Genomic DNA, 14,389 nt, shown 5'->3' with positions numbered 1-14,389 from the left:
AAAACATTTGAATTCTTTATTCATTTTCATTATCATGAAATACATAAAGCATTTACTGAGCTACAAGACCTTTCTTGTGCTACAAAGAAGTCTTCACTGTGTTATTGTTTGTAAACAATATGAACATTACTGTCTGTTTACAAGAAAATCGTTCATGAATACATTGTATTAATTACACAACCACAAAATATTTGACGGAAAAAGCCCAATACATTTCGGGTAGATCCCTTCTTCAGGGGAACTGTGGAGAGATGACAATAGAAAAAAGAAAAACAGCAATAAACAGTTTGCCTAAAGTTCATATGTACAACTATTATCAAGGATGAATAATTCAATAGAAGCGCACTAGTATAATGTCCAGTAAACATGTGACAGTGTTGAACGAGAATCCCTTATGTGTTATCTCTGATGATCGACAGAAAAAAGAAGAACCAAAAGTGCATCCAGAAAAGCTGCCACCAGGTGTGGTTAAAAGATATACTAATTGTTGTATGAGAATGTAAAAACCGTGAAAGAAACGCAACCATGAGTTGTAAACCACAAGACTACCAGACGATACCTTCTATTCAAAAGAAACTCACTGCGTCATTCAGTTGTGTGGATACTTATTTCGTGGGGAGCCTCAAAGGAATGTGAATCGCGTCACTCTATCTGTACAAGAATAAAGGTAGTCAGCTCTATAAGGCATAACGGTCACGAATCCTACAACGCTGCTCGATATCTCTTAATGAAAGAACCAAGACACAAACACTTACATCATGGATGTAGTTAAAGGGACCTTCTAATTGTAATATGAAGTGAAGCTGCTGAGTGCCCAAACGCTGCGCTTTAGCTGACTCTACAACAGACCTGAAACGACAATGTGTCTCTCCTTAGTCATAATGAAGCACTCATAAGACGACCCAGGTCATAATGCTATAGCTATCAGTTGTAAAAGAGCCACGGACTCACCGTATCTTGGATACAGTTGGCGAGTGAGCCGGTCTGTGAAAATGCTAACTGGTGAGTATTGTTTCAATTCGCTCGTGATCTGCAATGCAAAAAATTAAACCTTAAGCGTGTGCCTACACGTGTTAAAACGTGTCAGTCATTCTTTCCTTCATATCTCAAAACAGCCACGCGGTAATGTATAAAAGCTTACCGTATGGTGGAGACCGTACGCAAATCGTCCGTGAGACTGCCTGAGAATGGAGGTTCAAGCACTGCTAGACGCCGTGAGCTGATAAACCGGCCTGACCGTGATGAACATAAAAATAGGACTGGCAGTATCCGCCATATTGGAATGGTGTGTTAAGCTAGCTGAAATACCTGTTCAGCGAGTGGATGATCTCCTAGGAGAATGTAAATGTAAAATGAAAAAGAACTTGGCAATACCAAACGGTGATTTAGCAAGTGCGAAAACAATAAAAATCCGGTAAGACTGACAAAACCCAGTAGAGAACATAACTGCAATTATACTGAAACGGACTCACTATCATGCGTATTATCTAAATTGGTAATCGCCAGAAAGATTTAACAACTGTCAAGCGGAATAAAGCTTGTGACCACCTCGTGTGAAAAAACCAGTGTACAAACAATAACCAGAAAATGTAAAGTGTTTAGAAAAGCAGCTGCCAGTGCGTAGCTCCTGCTGTGTGTGTGGTTCATAAAACCACAACGCTGCACAAACGTGACCAGACTGTCGAATCAATGAATAATTAAGAACACCAAAGAAATAAAGAGAGAATGATAAAGAACTCCTGAGGAAAAAAGCAAGAGAAAAAAAGGAAAAAAGAGAAACAGTGGTTAAATATACATTAACCAAGAAATTTGTTAAAATGTACAGATATAGTGAAAATTTGACCAAAAGAGAGCACATTTACAATACTACATAAAAAGGTGAGGAGATGTCATAAAAAAAATTGAAGTGCAATCCTGTCATTGAGCCCACCTGGTACCAAAGTTTGCAAATACTTAATCCACCAAGCCTCTCTTTGTGCAAGTAGTGTGGTATAGTTCTGATCAGATCGTACAGTTAAGGACACCAAGATGGTGAATCTCATTTGGGCGTTTGTGTGCTGGTGTTCTAACCAATGTAAAGAGAAATACGATTTTGTTGATTTAGTGCAGAACATGCTTTTGTGCTCAGTGATGCGTATTTTTATTTTTCTTGAAGTTTTGCCTACATTTAGTAGTCCACAGGAGCATTTTATCACATAAATAACATTGGAAGAATTACAGTCCCCATTGTATCTCAGTGAAATAGGTTTTGCTAAGTGTGGATGATGTATCATATTGCCAGTCATCACATTGTTGCAATGTACACAATTAAAACATTTGCGCATTCCGTGAAATTGTTGTTTAGTCTCCACTTTGGTTGCCAGAATGTCCTTAATGTTTTTACTGCGAGTATACGCAAACAATGGTTCCTCATCAAATAAGCCTTTGAAGTCGGGTTCCTGCCTCAGTAACTCCCATCTTGATTTGATAATGCCTTTGATCGCATGTGATCTAGTGGAGTATTTTAAAACAAAGACATGACGTTTGGATTGGCCTTTAATCTTGGGAATAAGTAGAGTCTCCCGTTCTTTTGTTTGTGTTTTATTCAATGCTTCAGTCAAAATCTCAGGGGGATAGCCCCGCTCACTGAATTTAACTTGTTGTTTTTGTAAGGCCTCTAGCAAGTTGGTATTATTAGAGGTTATACGTTTAACTCTCAACATCTGAGGGTATGGAAGATTTTTGATTAGTGATGGTGGATGAAAACTTGAGTGCAATAGAAGATTATTTCTATCTGTTGGTTTCATGAATACTGATGTCTCAAACGTGTTGTTTTGTTTCATAATCAAGACATCTAGGTAATTGATGCTTTGATGACTGATGACATTTGTGAATTTGATTTGCTCGTGTTTGTTGTTCAGTTCAAGAATAACCTGTTCCAATGAATCTTTCGTGTTGTTCCATATAAGGAAAATATCATCTATGAACCTTATATAGAATACCAGATTTTTGCTCCATGTCTCCTGGCTGTAAATGTTGTTGTTTTCAAATTGCGCCATAAACGTGTTTGCGTAGGCGGGAGCCCCCGAAAACCCCATGGAGGTTCCGCTTATTTGCAAGTAAAAGTCTTCCTGCCATTTCAGATAACTATGTTGGAGACAAAAGATGAGTAACTCCAATAATAGAACTTTATTTACTGCTAGTTCTGGCAATTGTAATAGGGCCCATTCACAGGCCTCAACTCCCTCTTTTAGAGGAATAGATGTGTATAAAGATGTTACATCAATAGTGCACATCAGCCAGGCTGGGTTGCTGTCATTTTGTACCTGTTGCAATAAGTTTAGAAAATGCGTAGTGTCTTTGACGTAGCTCCGCCAAGATTGAACACATTTTTGAAGAAAGTGATCAATGAGTTGTCCTGCTGGTGCAAAGATTGACTCGCAGCCGGATCGTATTGTCCAAAACGGAGGATTGGTAAGGCTCTTGTGTATCTTCGGGAGCATGTACAGTTTGGGCCTCCTCGGATATTGCACTGTCAGAAAATTACGTAGTGATAGTGTAATCCAGGACATGTGTTCTGCTTTATCAAGTATTTGATTGAGGGTATCCATGAATCTGGTTGTTGGATCCTCATCCAGTTTGATATATGTAGTAGTGTCTGTTAGATGTTCAGTAACTTTATTGACATAAAAACTTGTGTCCATAATGACCAGGGCTCCGCCCTTATCCGCATTTGAAATGTGATTTGTTTGTCAGTACTTAATTGGCGTAGAATGTCCATTTTGTCTTTCCTCAAGTTAGGTATAATTCGAGGACGTAAATTCAATTTGGCATTACCGCGTATCTGTTTTGAGATATTAAGGAAAGAATGACTGACATGTTTTAACGTTTGTAGGTTTCATTTTTTTCATTGCAGATCACGAGCGAATTGAAACAATACTCGCCAGTTAGGATTTTCACAGACCGGCCCACACGCCAACTGTATCCAAAATACGGTGAGTCCGTGGCTCTTATACAACTGGTAGCTATAGCATTATGACCTGGGTCATCTTATGAGTGCTTCATTATGACTAAGGAGAGACACGTTGTCGTTTCAGGTCTGTTGTAGAGTCAGCCAAAGCGCAGCGTTTGGGCACTCAGCAGCTTCACTTCATATTACCATTCGAAGGTCCCTTGAACTACATCCATGATGTAAGTGCTTGTGTCTTGGTTCTTTTATTAAGAGATATCGAGCAGCGTTGTAGGATTCGTGACCTTTAGGCCTTAGAGAGCTGACTACCTTTATTCTTGTACAGATAGAGTGACGCGATTCACATTCCTTTGAGGCTCCCCACGAAATACGTATCCACACAACTGAATGACGCAGTGAGTTTCTCTTGAATAGAAGGTATCGTCTGGTAGTCTCGTGGTTTACAACTCATGGTTGAGTTTCTTTCACGGTTTTCACATTCTCATACAACAATTAGTATATCTTTTAACCATACCTGGTGGCAGCTTTTCTGGATGCACTTTTGGTTCTTCTTTTTTCTGTTGATCATCAGAGATAACACATAAGGGATTCTCGTTCAACACTGTCACGTGTTTACTGGACATTATACTAGTGCGCTTCTATTGAATTATTCATCATTGATAATAGTTGTACATATGAAATTTAGGCAAACTGTTTATTGCTGTTTTTCTTTTTTCTATTGTCATCTATACACAGTGCCCCTGAAGAAGGGATCTACCCGAAATGCATTGGGCTTTTTCCATCAAAAATGTTGTAGTTGTGTAATTAATACAATGTATTCATGAACGATTTCCTTGTAAACAGACAGTAATGTTCATATTGTTTACAAACAATAACACAGTGAAGACTTCTTTGTAGCACAAGAAAGGTCTTGTAGCTCAGTAAATGCTTTATGTATTTCATGATAATGAAAATGAATACAGAAGTCGAATGTTTTTGGTTTCAAAAGTGAATTCTTTATTGGTTTAGTTTGTGCAACAAGCCAAGTTTCAAGTGTTTTCATTGTCATACTTTAAATTCTGCTGTGCGTTTGGTATACCAGTGGTTTCCCCACTAGCTGTTATTCTTGTAGGTGCATGCACTGGGACAGGAACAGACTACTTTGCATATAGCCAGGTTCTGAGCTGGGATGGTGCAGTGAGCTAAAAAACAGTGATGGATTAAAACCATGATCTATTGACTTGGTAAGAGTATTCTGCATCATTCAGAAACTCTGTCCATCACCTTTTCCAAAATCGATTTTATCCACACTATGTGTGGGAGGGTATACTCAGACGTGAGTCCCTTGCTCATTGCACCATCAGGATTCAAGCAAGCCGGGCCGAAGAAGGCTGTGATGCCAGAAACCGGTCCTCGGAAGCTTGTTTCCTTCCCAGTATAAGAATTGGCTTGGTAGTTTGGTTTGCCCTGTTCTCATCATGCACTGGGACAGGAACAGACTAATTTGCATATAGCCAGGTTCTGAGCTGGGATGGTGCAGTGAGCTAAAAACAGTGATGGATTAAAACCATTATCTATTGACTTGGTAAGAGTATTCTGCATCATTCAGAAACTCTGTCCATCACCTTTTCCAAAATCGATTTTATCCACACTATGTGTGGGAGGGTATACTCAGACGTGAGTCCCTTGCACATTGCACCATCAGGATTCAAGCAAGCCGGGCCGAAGAAGGCTGTGATGCCAGAAACCGGTCCTCGGAAGCTTGTTTCCTTCCCAGTATAAGAATTGGCTTGGTAGTTTGGTTTGCCCTGTTCTCATCATGCACTGGGACAGGAACAGACTAATTTGCATATAGCCAGGTTCTGAGCTGGGATGGTGCAGTGAGCTAAAAAACAGTGATGGATTAAAACCATGATCTATTGACTTGGTAAGAGTATTCTGCATCATTCAGAAACTCTGTCCATCACCTTTTCCAAAATCGTTCTTGTAGGTGCAAGCCAGCCTTGAGGGAGTGGCCATGGCATGCTGACAACTAGACCTGAGCGCAGCAGATCAATACTGGGGAGTCCAGGCACATGTGGCGTTGTTGCCCCCCCCCCCCGGACCTTAAGCATAGTGGGCTGGCCCAGCGTATGCCAGTCCAGCGTAAGGGTTTGAACGATGAACCCGTTGCTCTGTGTGTGGTTCCGTACGGGGCTGGACAAGGAAGTTTTAAATGCATGTGTCGCTGTTGTTGCATCGGTGCAACCCGGATGACAATCAGCAATGTGTCACCCTGTGACCCAAGTCCAACGGCATGAGCCACATGGACATAAGAGGAACTCACTGCATTCATCCATACGTCCACATTTGAAACACCATAGACACAACACATCTGTGTGATTCGGAATGTTTAATACACATTCAGTGGAGTGTTGAATCTGGAGCAGTACAGAGCCATGCAAAGCCTACTTTTAAAGGTTGTGCCGTGGAGGGCTAGCCAGAGTCCTTCAGGGAATGAGAAGTCCAATGGAAGAGGAACAGTTCAGTCCACAGTCTGATGGCTGTGTCAATGGTGAACAAACAGAATATGGCAGTCTATGTTGAGGTACAAGGTGAGTGTCACAGAGTGTATCAGGAGCCAGTGGAAGGTGATGATGCAGGGGGCAGAACCAAGCTGAAACCAGCCATTTGGCAGAGGTGAACGCTACAGTTTCCTCCATACTAGTAAGGAGGTTTTATCTGCATCTTTGTCCTCTGTTATTGCATGTGCCTCACATGTGGGTGGTGCTGGCCTTTCCCCAGCACTGTGTGGCAGTGACACCTCAGGGGCAGGAGGTCGAATGTCTGCTGCACTGTGTGGCACTGACAATTCAGGGGCAGAGATGTAGATGTGTTGGTAGCAGCAGCATGCATCTGTGCCAGGTCTTGTGGCAGAAATGCCATGAGGATGGATTGGAGGTCATTGTGGAACCCAGCTACCTCTAGCTGGTGTGCAGCCGTGGCAGCCGCTCTCTCCGCATTGGCCAGCTCCACGTTCTCCATGAGCCTCCGCATGAGTCCCAACCCCCGGACGAGCTCGCTGGAGCCACCCTGACTAGACAGCCATTCTTGTCGCACAGTCAGGCCTCTGGCGATGTCAGCCATGGTTCGTTGAAGGGCATGGATCGGACTGTCGGTGTCCGTTAGGGACTGTGAGTGGTCCCTGATGGGACTTAGACACCCACGTATGGTATCTAGTTTGTCTGCCATGCGGTTGAAGCCCACCTGCACCTGTTCAGCCAGCTGCTCCTGGCATCCCAACACACCGCCTTTGAAGGCCATGTGTTCTTTCTGGGAGGTCCTGGGGGACAGCTTTGTTGGTGGGTGCTGCCTGCTGTGTGGTCTGTGCAGGGGGTGGGATCTCCTTGTTGCAGCTGGGCTGCCCTGCTCCTGGAGGTGGTCTGCTGAGACTGTCAATAAACTCTCGGAGGGAGTGGAGTAAAATGTGTCGTGGTCCTCTTCGTCATCAAAGAAGAGAGGTTGGCACTGCTCTGCAGGAGGTGGTGATTGTCCCTCTGCAATGTGAAGGGGAGATGCAGATTAACAATGTGTCCACATGTGTTTTGTCGCGTTGTACATGTTTACATACAGACTGCATGACTGTGTATATCATGGCTCTGTCGAAGGGGCTGCCCATTTGCTGCAGGACAGTGGACATTTCGACACCATCACGGCTGTGTGTTTGTACCTGTACATTATCAGCTCACATTTCCCTGCACTGTCACTTGTGATTGGCCAGTGTCTACACCCAGTCGGCGCCACTTGTGTCCTCTGTTCTGTAGTGAAAGTGTTGCGGGTTGTGCCACTTCATTGTCAATGTTGATATGCTCTGCATGTGACGTGTGTGCCTCATTTTGGGGCAGTCGACCCTGCAGCTCTGCAATGGCTGCTCCTTATCCCTTACATGTGATGTGCCTTTGAATTATGTGCTTATACAGTGTTGACAAGTAGCATGCTTGGGTACATTGTTCTCTTGGTGGGAGTTGGGGTCTGGGGCATGGTTTGTCCACCGATATACTCAGCTCAATTGTGTATGTGTGCCATTGTGCCCATCTCCCCCGTCCCCCCAGTCTCTGGTTGTCACTCACCCTGGAGCTGCTGTGTCCGGTCCTGTTCAGCAGTGTCAGGTCCCTGGACTGCAGTCACCGTCTCCCCACTGATGACTGTGACAATTTTCTCCATGTCGTCCAGCTCCTCCTGTGGCGCAGGACTTCCACCTCCAGTCTGCATTGCTGCCTTGCTGTTGGTTGCAAGTTTCTGCTTGGTTTTTCACTTTACATCATTCCAGCGCCTCTTGACCTCGTCCATTGTCCTCTCCAGCACTCCCACTGCATTCACCTTGTCCACGATGGCCTGCCATAGTCCATTTTTAGTTGCCAATGACACAGTGGAGGTGATGAACAGTTGTTGATGGTGTTCGACCACCTCCCTTATCAGGATCCTGTTTTCCTGCAAACTGAAGCGCTTCTACCTACTCTTCTTCTCCTTGGCCTTCCCTGACCCCGAGGTCCCAGGCAGGTCCTCCTTGGGCTTGTGGGGATCTAGTTCTCCTCCGTATTTTCTCAGGCAACATCCATGGTTCTTTGCTGTTGTTTGGCATTTGTTTTTCTGTTTTTTTTGTACTTTTATGGTAATTTGTTTGCGCCTGACGCGTGTGTATTGCAGGCCTGTGGCTGGTTTACGCTGATTTTTGGATCCCGGTTGGCCTTATCGCAGCTTTTTTTGCATTTGCGTTTCGCATTTTTGCTGCGTGGCGCTAATTTTAACGTGCCCATTTGACGTGTTATCTGGTGACTATTGCATGGTAGAGCCGTGTTGTGGATACCTGGTTAACACTGCGTAATTTACTGCAATGGACTGCTATGTTGAGGGTTATGTTAATTAACTTTTGCGATGGTTATCACACGTTCTTGAGAATATACCCCTTAGTGTGTTCCTCAATGGACACTTTGTTTATGCCCCTGTGGCTGCAATACTGTGCAGGTATATGGGGAGGGCATTCTTGCACAGGAGCATATCCCACATGCACATGAGAGAATACATTCTTTCATGGCATAGACATAGATTGTGTACACAGAATTATGGAAGGTGCTGCACAAGCATCTGAGAATGTGAATGACAGCTAGAAAGAGAAGTTACACTCTTAGTGCACTCGTATAATCAATCTAACAGCAGTTGTTTATAGTGAAATACTTCAACTGCATGCTGCCTACAAAATATGGGTGCAGCAACTGCCCGCAAATTTTGTAAAATACTTTAATCTGGCTGTGTGCGGGAGCGTAATACATGCGCAGGGAGGGGGGGCAAACCTCCAGGGGGGCCAGATTCACCCTAAAGCCTATTAATATGTGTGATATATCGGAGACTCGAGGAGGCCCTTATCATAATTTGTAGGGGGTCCCTGTCATTTTGCGCTCTGCCACTGGCTGCGATATGACATATCATCAGCACGGGACTTTCTTTGATAAGGCTTTTGAGCCTCTCACTTCCGGCTGACGCTCAAAGATCGCCTTAGTCGATTAAAATGCCGTGGGATGAATGACGTTTGCATCAGGAGTCACGATGAAACATTAGTATATTTGAAGCAAAAGCCTGGGTATTTCAAAGACCAGGCGTGCCATTTTCTTGGGCTGAAGCTTTCTAGTTTCCTAGGAAACCAAATAATTGCACGAGGCTTCGTGAGAGGACGCTGGGGAAGGGAACGATGAAATCATTAGCAGTTTCCACTGATCAAGTGCCTGGGCGGGACTTCGGATTTCATAGCCACATTCCTAACAGATGGCGAGGTATTTTGTTTTCTGTATACTGCAGAAAAAATAGTATGCACTTATTCACAAAATGAATCAAATGGACATCATTGCACTGATCATGCATAAGACGATTTAGGAATGTCTAACTCATCGTTTAGTAGCCTGGGTGGGCTTAACGCATAAAGTATGCAGAGGAGGGATATCGGATGCATTGCATAACATAAAGAACACATAGAACATAAAACCCGAACACATGAAAACCAAAAATAGCAGGAATTTGCTCCTAGACACAAAATAATACCACAATAAGTGTTTAATTTGAGCCGGTGGTTTCCGGTGCTCAGCATCGGCACTTAATTGACAACACCGGCGCTTGTGACAGTCTGCCACAAGGTGGCACTTTTTCAGATGACCACAACAACAGTCAATTATTAATTCAATATCCATTAAAAATGACTAATGCCTTCCACCCAAGCCATTCGTATAGCTTTGGGGGCATGGAATAGTCTGAATTAGCACACTTGTAGGAGTGTGATGGTTAGTAGTTTTGTTGTTACAATCACTAGCATTCTTAGGAGAGCCCTTGCACTTATTTATTTGCAAACTAAGCACTGATCATAATGAATCATTAATGTCGATGGCAAACTCGAGGGTGCCATGGTTCGGAGACACAATACATATCTTACTATATATATACAGTGAATGACAATGCCGGGTTCGTCTGTGCAAAAATACCATTTGACTGAGTTCTCTGGAGCGAAGTTTCTTCAACCTGAGACAGTGTGATTAGAATTTGATTAGAATTTAGCTTTTTTACAGGCTCTATCCATATTCACCATGTGCCTGTTGAGGGCCCCAGTCTTCTAAAAAAGGGTCATAAAAAGGCATGGAAATTACAGCATGATCGTTCTTGTGAACTCAATAGGGAAGTTATTTGCCAAGGATTTCTTAGAAAAGCTGCACACTTGGACAGCGCTAAATAATATAGTTTTGAAAGAATAACCAATTAATAATGCAGTCCAGGTAATCATGGAAAATATGTTCCTGGAAAAAGCAACTAGTATATGCAGAGTTGAAAGATTTTTCAAAGGTATTTGATACGATCGGCAAGCTAACATTGTGGTAGACATTTGATCAACCTAGATAGTAACATACGGGTAAAAGTACAGGCAGCGAATGGATATGGATGCAACCAAAGGATAAAGAAAAATAATAAAATAAACAAGGTTGTCCATTAGCTTTTCTTTTAATGTTCAATTTACACTCAGTTTGTTACCCTATATATACAAGGGACCTCATAGCTCATGATGCCTATATTACAATAGGCTCACCACATTCCATAAATATCCAATCAATGCTGCCTTGGGTTGTGTACTTGTGCTTGTACAACACCAATACACACTATACATTTGCAACCAGCTTTCAATATTTGACTTTTTCTCCACAGTAACATGTTAGTGGCTTGTCATCTGGTTAGGATATTACTAAGGTACCAGGCCAGCAACCTGAATGAGGAACCAATCAATTTCATACACATCATACAGTGTGTGTGTGAGACTCAAATCACAGAAGTCTGACACCACAAAAAAGACCAAAATAGGGCTAAAAATAAAATTGAAAACTCTTTGCCACAACACCAGAATTGACGCTATTTCCCAAAATAGTGAAACATAGTCTTCTCTGAGTGGCTATGACATAGTTACACCCACAGAAACTAGCATTATGTGTCCTTGGGACATTGTCTTCAACGTTGCCAAGCTAAAGCTAAAGCTATTTCAAGTCCGAGAGTTAAGAACAGCAGACCGATTTTGGAATCTTTTCTATCAGTACTGGACAGACATTCTTTCTACTTCCTTTTTAACCAGATTCAATGATAGAATTGGTAATGGATGGGCAGAACGGACAGAGAAAAGCAGGTTGCTGGGACCGTGTGGAGCAGTACTTCAGGGTCTTATCCCAGCACCCTGAGTATTGGATTCCCCTTTTCTTGAGAAAGGGACAGATAATTTTATTCGCTGAATTTATAGGGCCTTAGCACGGCACCCTATTATTTGGACATTTATTTTTTGTTGACAACACGACTTAGACCTACCTTCTGCCTAATGATCGTTTCGCAATATTGACCCCATACCTGCTGGGGCTATTCCCCTGCTGTGCTGGGGGGCGGGGGCGTGCACAGCGCCCCCATGCTCAAGACGAGCTCAGCTCGTCATGAGCCACGGTGCTCCTGTGCTCATGACGAGCTGAGCTCGGCACGACCATGCCCGTTTAATGGAACGCTCAGCACAGCAGGGGAATTAGCCCAGCGTGCAAGCGTTCCACGGGCCATGACGAGCTCAGCTCGTCATGAGCACCGGAGCACCGTGACTCATGACGAGCTGACCTTGTCATGGGCATGGGAGTCGTTGAGAGAGATTGGATTCTATTTCTATTTTTATATTATTCGACCTCAGTTAAGGGGACAAAGAATCTATTGTACTGAATGCATATACATTTTATCAAGCGTTTGGGAGAACTAAGCTTCTGTGCCAAAGACGTAACAAGGAAAGAAAAGGACCAGAAGCAGTCATTAGAAATTCGAGTATGGACTCAGGAGTTTTCACATATACAGGACAATTGAGCCAATGAAAATTTCAGGCCCCATGTGCGCATCATTTAAGCCTGGAGGAAGTCATGGTGGTGACGAAACGCGCATTGGCTGTTATCATTGTTCTACATGACAAGGAATGTATTTCTAAGCACTACAAAAGGGGGTGATGATGGACGGAGCATCTGAATCAATCAAACACTCACACCCAGTCAAAAGATCTGGGTTTAATCCATCACTGTTCTTTAGCCCACTCTGCCACCCCAGTTCAGACATGGCTATATGCAAATCAGTCTGACCCTGTGCCTCATGGGAACAGTCCAGCCCGAACTGCCAAGCCAGCCTTCCCTGGACCGGAAACAAGCTTCCGAGGACCGGTTTCTGGCATTCCAGCCGTCTTCAGCCCGGCTTGCTTGAATCCAGTGGCAAAGTGAGCAAGGGACTTACATCTGAGCATACCCTGGCACACTTATGGTGGCCAAAAGTGGTACAAAAGGGAGTGATGATGGACGGAGCATCTGAATCAATTAAACACTCCCACCCAGTCAAAAGATCTGGGTTTAATCCATCACCGTTCTTTAGCCCACTCTGCCACCCCAGTTCAGACATGGCTATATGCAAATCAGTCTGACTCTGTGCCTCATGGGAATAGTCCAGCCCGAACTGCCAAGCCAGCCTTCCCTGGACCAGAAACAAGCTTCTGAGGACCGGTTTCTGGCATTCCAGCCGTCTTCAGCCTGGCTTGAATCCAGTGGCAAAGTAAGCAAGGGACTCACGTCTGAGTATACCCTGCCACACTTATGGTGGCCAAAAGCAGTACAAGAGGGGGTGATGATGGACGGAGCATCTGAATCAATCAAACACTCACACCCAGTCAAAAGATCTGGGTTTAATCCATCACCGTTCTTTAGCCCACTCTGCCACCCCAGTTCAGACTGGATTCAAGATAGCCTGGCTGATGAGGATTATGAATCCGAAACCGGTGCCAGGATGCTTGTTTCGGGTCCATGGAAGACATAGCTTGGCAGTTCGGGCTGGACTGTTCCCATGAGGCACAGGGTCAGACTGATTTGCATATAGCCATGTCTGAAATGGGGTGGCTGAGTGGGCTAAAGAATGGTGATGGATTAAACCCAGATCAGTTGACTGGGGGTGAGTGTTTGATTTGCTCAAACGCTCCGTCCATCATCCCCTTTTGTATCGCTTTGTTCGCCCTAAGTATGGCAGGGTATGCTCAGACGTGAGTCCTTTGCTCACTTGGCCACTGGATTCAAGATAGCCTGGCTGATGAGGATTATGAATCCGAAACCGGTCCGAGGATGCTTGTTTCCGGTCCATGGAAGACATGGCTTGGCAGTTCGGGCTGGACTGTTCCCATGAGGCACAGGGTCAGACTGATTTGCATATAGCCATGTCTGAAATGGGGTGGCTGAGTAGGCTAAAGAATGGTGATGGATTAAACCCAGATCAGTTGACTGGGGGTGAGTGTTTGATTTGCTCAATTGCTCCGTCCATCATCCCCTTTTGTATCGCTTTGTTCGCCCTAAGTGTGGCAGGGTATGCTCAGACGTGAGTCCCTTGCTCACTTGGCCACTGGATTCAAGATAGCCTGGCTGATGAGGATTATGAATCCGAAACCGGTCCCAGGATGCTTGTTTCCGGTCCATGGAAGACATGGCTTGACAGTTCGGGCTGGTCTGTTCCCATGAGGCACAGGGTCAGACTGATTTGCACATAGCCATGTCTGACATGGGGTGGCTGATTGGGCTAAAGAATGGTGATGGATTAAACCCAGATCAGCTGACTGGGGGTGAGTGTTTGATTTGCTCAAACGCTCCGTCCATCATCCCCTTTTGTATCGCTTTGTTCGCCCTAAGTGTGGCAGGGTATGCTCAGACGTGAGTCCCTTGCTCACTTGGCCACTGGATTCAAGATAGCCTGGCTGATGAGGATTATGAATCCGAAACCGGTCCCAGGATGCTTGTTTCCGGTCCATGGAAGACATGGCTTGGCAGTTCGGGCTGGACTGTTCCCATGAGGCACAGGGTCAGACTGATTTGCATATAGCCATGTCTGAAATGGGGTGGCTGAGTGGGCTAAAGA

Source organism: Lissotriton helveticus, chromosome 2_1 (genome assembly GCF_964261635.1).
Source record: "Lissotriton helveticus chromosome 2_1, aLisHel1.1, whole genome shotgun sequence".
Taxonomy (NCBI): Eukaryota; Metazoa; Chordata; class Amphibia; order Caudata; family Salamandridae; genus Lissotriton; species Lissotriton helveticus.
Note: the sequence above shows the minus strand (reverse complement) of the source record.